Source organism: Neofelis nebulosa, chromosome 14 (genome assembly GCF_028018385.1).
Source record: "Neofelis nebulosa isolate mNeoNeb1 chromosome 14, mNeoNeb1.pri, whole genome shotgun sequence".
Taxonomy (NCBI): domain Eukaryota; kingdom Metazoa; phylum Chordata; class Mammalia; order Carnivora; family Felidae; genus Neofelis; species Neofelis nebulosa.
In genome coordinates, this window is record NC_080795.1 from 78,145,734 (window position 1) to 78,152,295 (window position 6,562).

The 6,562-nt window shown below is 43.6% G+C and overlaps 1 long non-coding RNA gene across 1 annotated transcript in view; it reads right to left on the minus strand.

Annotated features, from left to right (window-relative positions):
- LOC131494688 (uncharacterized) overlaps positions 1-6,229 on the minus strand; it is a 120,338-nt gene extending 114,109 nt beyond the window's left edge. The window contains exon 1 of the long non-coding RNA XR_009253557.1: positions 5,993-6,229. This is a non-coding gene — a long non-coding RNA (uncharacterized LOC131494688). The remainder of the gene's footprint in view (positions 1-5,992) is intronic.
- Positions 6,230-6,562: the final 333 nt, after the last annotated feature.

Sequence of the window (6,562 nt, forward strand, 5' to 3'; positions counted from 1 at the left end):
TAACACTATGCCACCAGCATTGGGAAACATCTGTGCAATATGCTCTGGAAAGGGAGGCATAAAGCTCCTGGTCCATTGTATTCTGTTTAAAACTATGTGACCCAAATCTGTCATACAGAAATAGTACATAAGCTAAAAATGAGCAGCATTCTACAAAGTCATTGCCATGTACTGCCACACACACACACAAATCAAGGTCAAGAAAGGAAAAGTAAAGGACACAAACAGTTTGAGACTAAAGAAGAGAAGTGGAATTCACACCTCCATCCACTATGTGGTCCTGGATTGGATGCCAGACCAGAAAACTCAGCTACAAAGGACGTTATTGGGACAACTGATAAAAATTAAATTTGATACTAGCATTGTGTCAATATTAGATTTTCTGATTTTATTTTATGTTTTTAAATGTTCATTTATTTATTTTGAGAGAGAGAGAGAGAGCATGTGTGAGTTGGGGAGGGACAGAAAGAGAGGGAGAGAGAGAATCCCAAGCAGGCTCTGTGCTATCAGTGCAGAGACTGATGTGGGGTTCGATCCCACAAACTGGGAGATCGTGACCTGAGTCGAAATCAATAACAGACTGAGCCACCCAGGTGCCCTGATAATTGATGAGCATTTGATCTGGATCATAGATGAGACAGTAGTATTATGCCAATATGAAATTATTAAATTTCCTGATTTTGATGGTTGTACTTTAACGTATATTTGATTCTGCTCTGCTGTCTTATGCCCCTGGACACTAACCCACCCCTATTGACTGTTCACAACTAATTTGTCAGAAACGCGGGCCTAGAAACTGGGTCAACTGCACATTGTTTCAACCCTCCTCTCTTGCTGAATCAACACTGGAAAACAAACAACAACAATTCAAAAACAAGCAGAAACCACCTACTGACGGGCACTGAGATTTATCTGTGTGATGTCTGGACTCAGATTTACTGGCTGCGCAATCTACTGACTGAAAGACTGACCAAGTCGCTGCAGTTTTCTGTGTCTCAGTTGCCTTATCTCTAAAATGGGAGTCATAATAGCCACTGGCTGCTTTTTGTTGTTACTGATCCGGTGTCGATACTACATGTAGAGACGAAGAAACAGTGTTTTGTGTTTCACGGGGTTACTGTCTTATTCCCTGGCTTTCTGCCCCACATCCCCCACGGCCCTTCCAGATCTACCCTCCATCCTGTTTCCTGAGTGGCTTTAGGAATGCATTCACGGGCTCTCTTGCCACGCACATTCAGAAACAGCAGAGCAAAACGTGGGTGTCAGCAAAGGGAAGTCCGGATACTTATTCTCTCCTTCAGAAGCTATCATTTGGGTTGTGCCCTGTCTTTTTTTTTTTTTATTTTTAACGTTTTTTATTTATTTTTGAGACAGAGAGAGACAGAGCATGAACAGGGGAGGGTCAGAGAGAGGGAGACACAGAATCTGAAACAGGCTCCCAGCTCTGAGCTGTCAGCACAGAGCCCGACGCGGGGCTTGAACTCACGGACCGCAAGATCATGACCTGAGCCGAAGTCGGCCGCTTAACCGACTGAGCCACCCAGGCGCCCCTGGGTTGTGCCCTGTCTTAGGCAAAGCTCTTGTAAGGCATCCCTCTCTAACAGGTTCTTGTGACTTTCTCCTGGCCTTTTCGGGTTTAGGAGCGGTAAGAGATCCTGATGGTACACTCCCACAGGGTTTTACCAAACCGTGTTGGTTTTCTCTAACCCTGCCCACACCTTTGTCAAGGGCCCTTTTATTAAACTTCCCTCAATTAACTTGATTGAGAGTGACATCTATTTCTTTCCAGGACTCTGACTGACATACATTCCATAAGTAAAGATTTTCAATATTTATGCACTCATTTATTCACTCACCAAATATTTATTGTAGATCTTCTGTGTCAGACACTGTTAGAGGTGCTTTTGAGATTTTGAGAATAAAGTTGATTTTGAGATTTTGAGAATAAAGTGGCCCCCACTCTCTCTTTTTCCCAAAGGTGGTATAATCCTAACAAAACCTCTTTAAGCAATCTTTTTATACATTCTACACAATAACTCATGTTTGTCTCAGAGATTAACGAGAAAGAGAAAGACAGATCTGTAAATGGGAAATATTGATGTAGGATAAATGGCAGGATGGGGACAGGATATTGTGGGGGCAATGTGCCTGGGGATTGATTGACCTTGGGGTTCACAGGATGGGAGTAGGCATGGACAAATAGGCAGGATTTTATCAGATACAGAAGGGAAAAGATCTCTCTGCAGAAGAAACAACACAGAGCAAGTAAGAAGGCCAAATTCAGAAGCTGGAGAGAAAAAATCACATGGCTGAAGAAAACAGTACTGCCTGTGGGAAGTCAAGTGGGAATTTGTTGGGAAGGTAGATTGAGGATGTTTCATAAATATCCAGTATTGCATAACCATTGGGAGTTACGTTAGGTACTAGAGACATAAGATGGACAAGATAAACATGATCCCTGACCTCATGGGCATGGTAAGAAGCATCATGACCAACAGCAAAGAGGTAAACAAATAAACGACTATAATTATAAATCTATGAATCTATCCATTCCTTTTCTATGAAGAAAACAGATAGAACTAAGGGCAAGTACAGTGGGAAGGTTTGGAGATGTTTGTGAGGAAGGCAATAGTGTCAGCCATGACAATAATTGGGAGAAGCTAGCAGATAGAAGGAATGTCATGTGCAAAGGTCCTGAGGTGGAAACAAGATTAAAGAAGTGTTGATGGCTGGATTTTGCCACAGGGTGCATGAGATTCCAGGGCAGAAACAGGCAGGGCCAGGTCATGGAGGTCCACGATTCTAGGCTTGAATTCTATTCTGAATATAACAGTAATATTGACAACAGTGTTGATGATAATAATGATGATAAGATTTATTGAGCCTTTACTTTGTGCCTGAAGCACTTATGTTTGTTAACTTATTTGTCACAACTATCCAATGGGAGGAATAGTACCACAGCATCCATTTTACAGGTACATAAACTGAGGTGCAGAGGCATGGAATAACTTGCTTAAGATAACATGGAGAGTAGCATGGAGTCAGTGGAGTGTTTTATACAGTGGAATTAATTTGATTTGTTTTTAAGAACATCCTCGACTGCCATATTGTAAAATATCAGAGATAGGCAAGCAGGGGAGGTGACGAATGTCCAGGAGAAACAATAGGATAGTTTGTATGAGGACTTTGGGATGTAAGTTGTAAAGAAAGAGGATGAACTTGAAATTAAATTAGCAATATGTTTTAGAGGGTTAAATGTAGGAGATGGGGAAAATTGAGGGTAATTTGAGTATCTCCTACTTGAGTAATCAAATGGAAAGTTCCATTTCCTGAGTTGGAGAGTGCTAGGGTAGAAATCAATTGGGGGGCTAAGGGAACCAAGAGTTCAGGTTTAGACCTATTGTCTTTTATGCTGTGGTTAGAAACAAGATGGTTGATCAATCAAGACACTGTTCTATGTAGGACAGAGGCAGAGGCCAAGATTGATGGTAAATGGACGGAGCTGTAGCTGGGCACAGTAGGCACACAGCCTCAAAAGGCAACAATCTCAACTCTCTCTCTCCCTCTCCCTCTCCCCTTCCTTCTCTCTCTCTCTCTCTCTCTCTCTCTCTCTCTCTCTCACACACACACACACACACACACACACACACACACACACAATGGGGATTATGTATGATGTGCACCAGGAGGTCTAGCTAAGCAGAGCACAGCAGGAAGCACCTAAGAGCTGCCTTCCCATGCTGTCCAGGCAGATAGAAAACCAGGAAATCTACCCCAAGTGCACTATGGCCCCAGTCAACAGCCTGGGATCTAGGCCAAGGCTCCAGTCTTTCACTGAGGCTCTGTAAACAGCAAGACAGAGGGACTAGAACTAAAGTAGCTCGCTCTCCTTGGGAACGCGGCACATGGGCAGAAATCTATGCCTGGGGGGGACCCATTACTCAGACATCCTCCCTGAAGCATCAGAATCTGCATAAAGCTGGATGTCACTGGGTTCTGGCCTGGATCCGAGAAGTCACACTGGGCTGTCGAAGTGAGTTTATCATGGAGTCTCTCCTCGAATACAAGTCCTGCCGTTTATTCCCACGTCTCCCACCTCCACTCATTTCCCCTGAACATAGCATTCTTCATACTTGACGGATCTTTCTTACAACCTGGCCAGACTCTAACTTTTGTGAGGATGAGATTTTCACAGCTGTCTCCCTGGCTCACAGTAAGGGTCTGACACATCGTAAGTGCCCAGCAAACACCTGCAAAATGTGGATGTTAAGTCAATATAATCTCTTCAGAACTCTGATTCAAATGGAGCATCAAGTGAAGGTGTCAAGCAAGCAAAAAGGAAAGCTCCTTCTGCTGTTCGTGTGAATATGCTCATAATTTTATGAAACTGTACAGCCTCCAAAACATTCACTGAATTAGGTTGAATGTACAAACCTACCCAGCCGTATTCGTTTCCTAGGGCCGCCGAAACAAAGAACCACAAACCAGTGGCCTTTGATGAAGCCATTTTATTCTCTCATGTCTCTGGAGGCCAGAAGTCTGCCATGAGGGTGTCAGCCATGTTGGGTTCTACTGGAAGCTTTGAGCGAGAATTTTTTCTGGGGGTTTCTGGGCAGCTGTTGCTGTTCCTTGGTCTGTGGGCACTTCAGTCTTCAGTCCAGTCTCTGCCTCTGTCTCCCTGTATGTCCACGCTTCCCTCTTAGAAGAAAGCCAGTCCTGGGGCACCTGGGTGGCTCAGTCGGTTGAGCGTCTGACTTCAGCTCAGGTCATGATCTCACAGTTCATGAGTTCGAGCTCCGCATCGGGCTCTGTGCTGATGGCTCAGAGCCTGGAGCCTGCTTCGGATTCTGTGTCTCCTTCTCTCTCTGCCCCTCCCCTGCTCACGCTTTGTCTCACTCTGTTTCTCAAAAATAAATAAATGCAAAAAAAAAAATTAAAAAAAAAAGAAAACTATTTAAATTAAAAAAAAAAAGAAAACTAGTTCTTGGGGCACATGGGTAGCTCAGTCAGTTGAGACTCTGGCTCTTGATTTCAGCTCAGGTCATGACCTCACAGTTCATGGGATAGAGCACCACATCAGGCTCTGCACTAACAGGGCTGAGCCTGCTTGGGATTCTCTCTCTCTCTCTCTCTCTCTCTCTCTCTGCCCTTCCCCACTCACTCATGCTCTCTCTCTTTCTCAAAATAAATAAACATTAAAAAAAAGAACACCAGTCCTTATATTAGCTTCACCCCCACAATCCAGTATGAACTTTCCTGACTTGATTACATCAGCAAAGACCTGATTTCCAAATAAAGTCACATTCACAGGTACCAGAGGATATGATTTTAACACATTTTGCAGGGGGGGGGGGGGTTTGCATAATTCATCTGATGACATCATCCTTTCAAATGGCTCCAATGGCATGCATGAAACCTATAGTCATAGAAGACTATTTTTAAAAGACGTCTTTCTTTCTTTCTTTTTCTTTCTTTCTTTCTTTCTTTCTTTCTTTCTTTCTTTCTTTCTTTCTTTCTTTCTTTCTTTCTTTCCTTCTTTCTTTCTTTCTTTCTTTCCTTCTTTCTTTCTTTCTTTCTTTCCTTCTTTCTTTCTTTCTTTCTTTCCTTCTTTCTTCCTTCCCTCCTTGCATAAAGAACACATATCAGGCTCCTTCCTCCATGCTGAACTCTTGCACAGCTGGCCTTTATATTAAAAATTCATCTTACTCAAAGAGCCCAACAATCTGATTGTGGAAGGTGCCTGTTCTGGTACCATAGTTAGAAATGCCAGTCTCTGCTCCCTTCCCTGATGAGCTGAATGTCCTCCCATGATGAGGGCTCCCAGGACATTGGGGTGTACACTGAGCTGACAGAAAGTAATCTAGCTCTGGACATCAAAAGGGCCCCATAGGGCATTTAACCCCCTCACCCTACTTGGTCATCACTGGGCCAGGGTCTGCTTAATTGGAGGTCTCCTGACAACTTTCTCTAATAGATGCATTTTTTCACTCACCCCAACATAGCTCTTTACTATGCAAATGAGCATTGCGGACTTCTGGTTCTGGTAGTTTGCCTGTGGTTCAGCTCAACTGTAGAGTATTCTGGCAGGAACTGCTTTCCTCCAGTGGTCTTGCAGTTCATGAATCACACCTAATGGGCAGGCAGCCTGTGGGGCAAAGCAATCAGGACCCATTATGTAAGATCCTTTTGACACATTGCCTCATTTTATTATTATGTCCTTGGGGGCGGGGAAGTGAGAGAAATAGGAGGAAGGGAAAGAAAGGAGGTATAGAGAAGGAATAGAGGCAGGGAGGGGAGGGAGGCAGAAAATAATCCAAAATTAAAGGAATAGGAAAGAATAAGAAGTTTTGTTACACAAATTTGACAGAATTCAGTAGCCGAAGGATTCCTTCAGACAATCACTCAACAAACAGTGCCACCCTGTGGAGTATACGTCTGTAAAGCTTAAAAATGAATGGATCTCATAAAGTTAGACAGGAGGATAATGTGTTGGGGCCCTTATGTGACCCTTAGGAGCAGAGAACTGAGTGAGTCCCCTTTTCTGAGGATGCAGAGTTCAGGG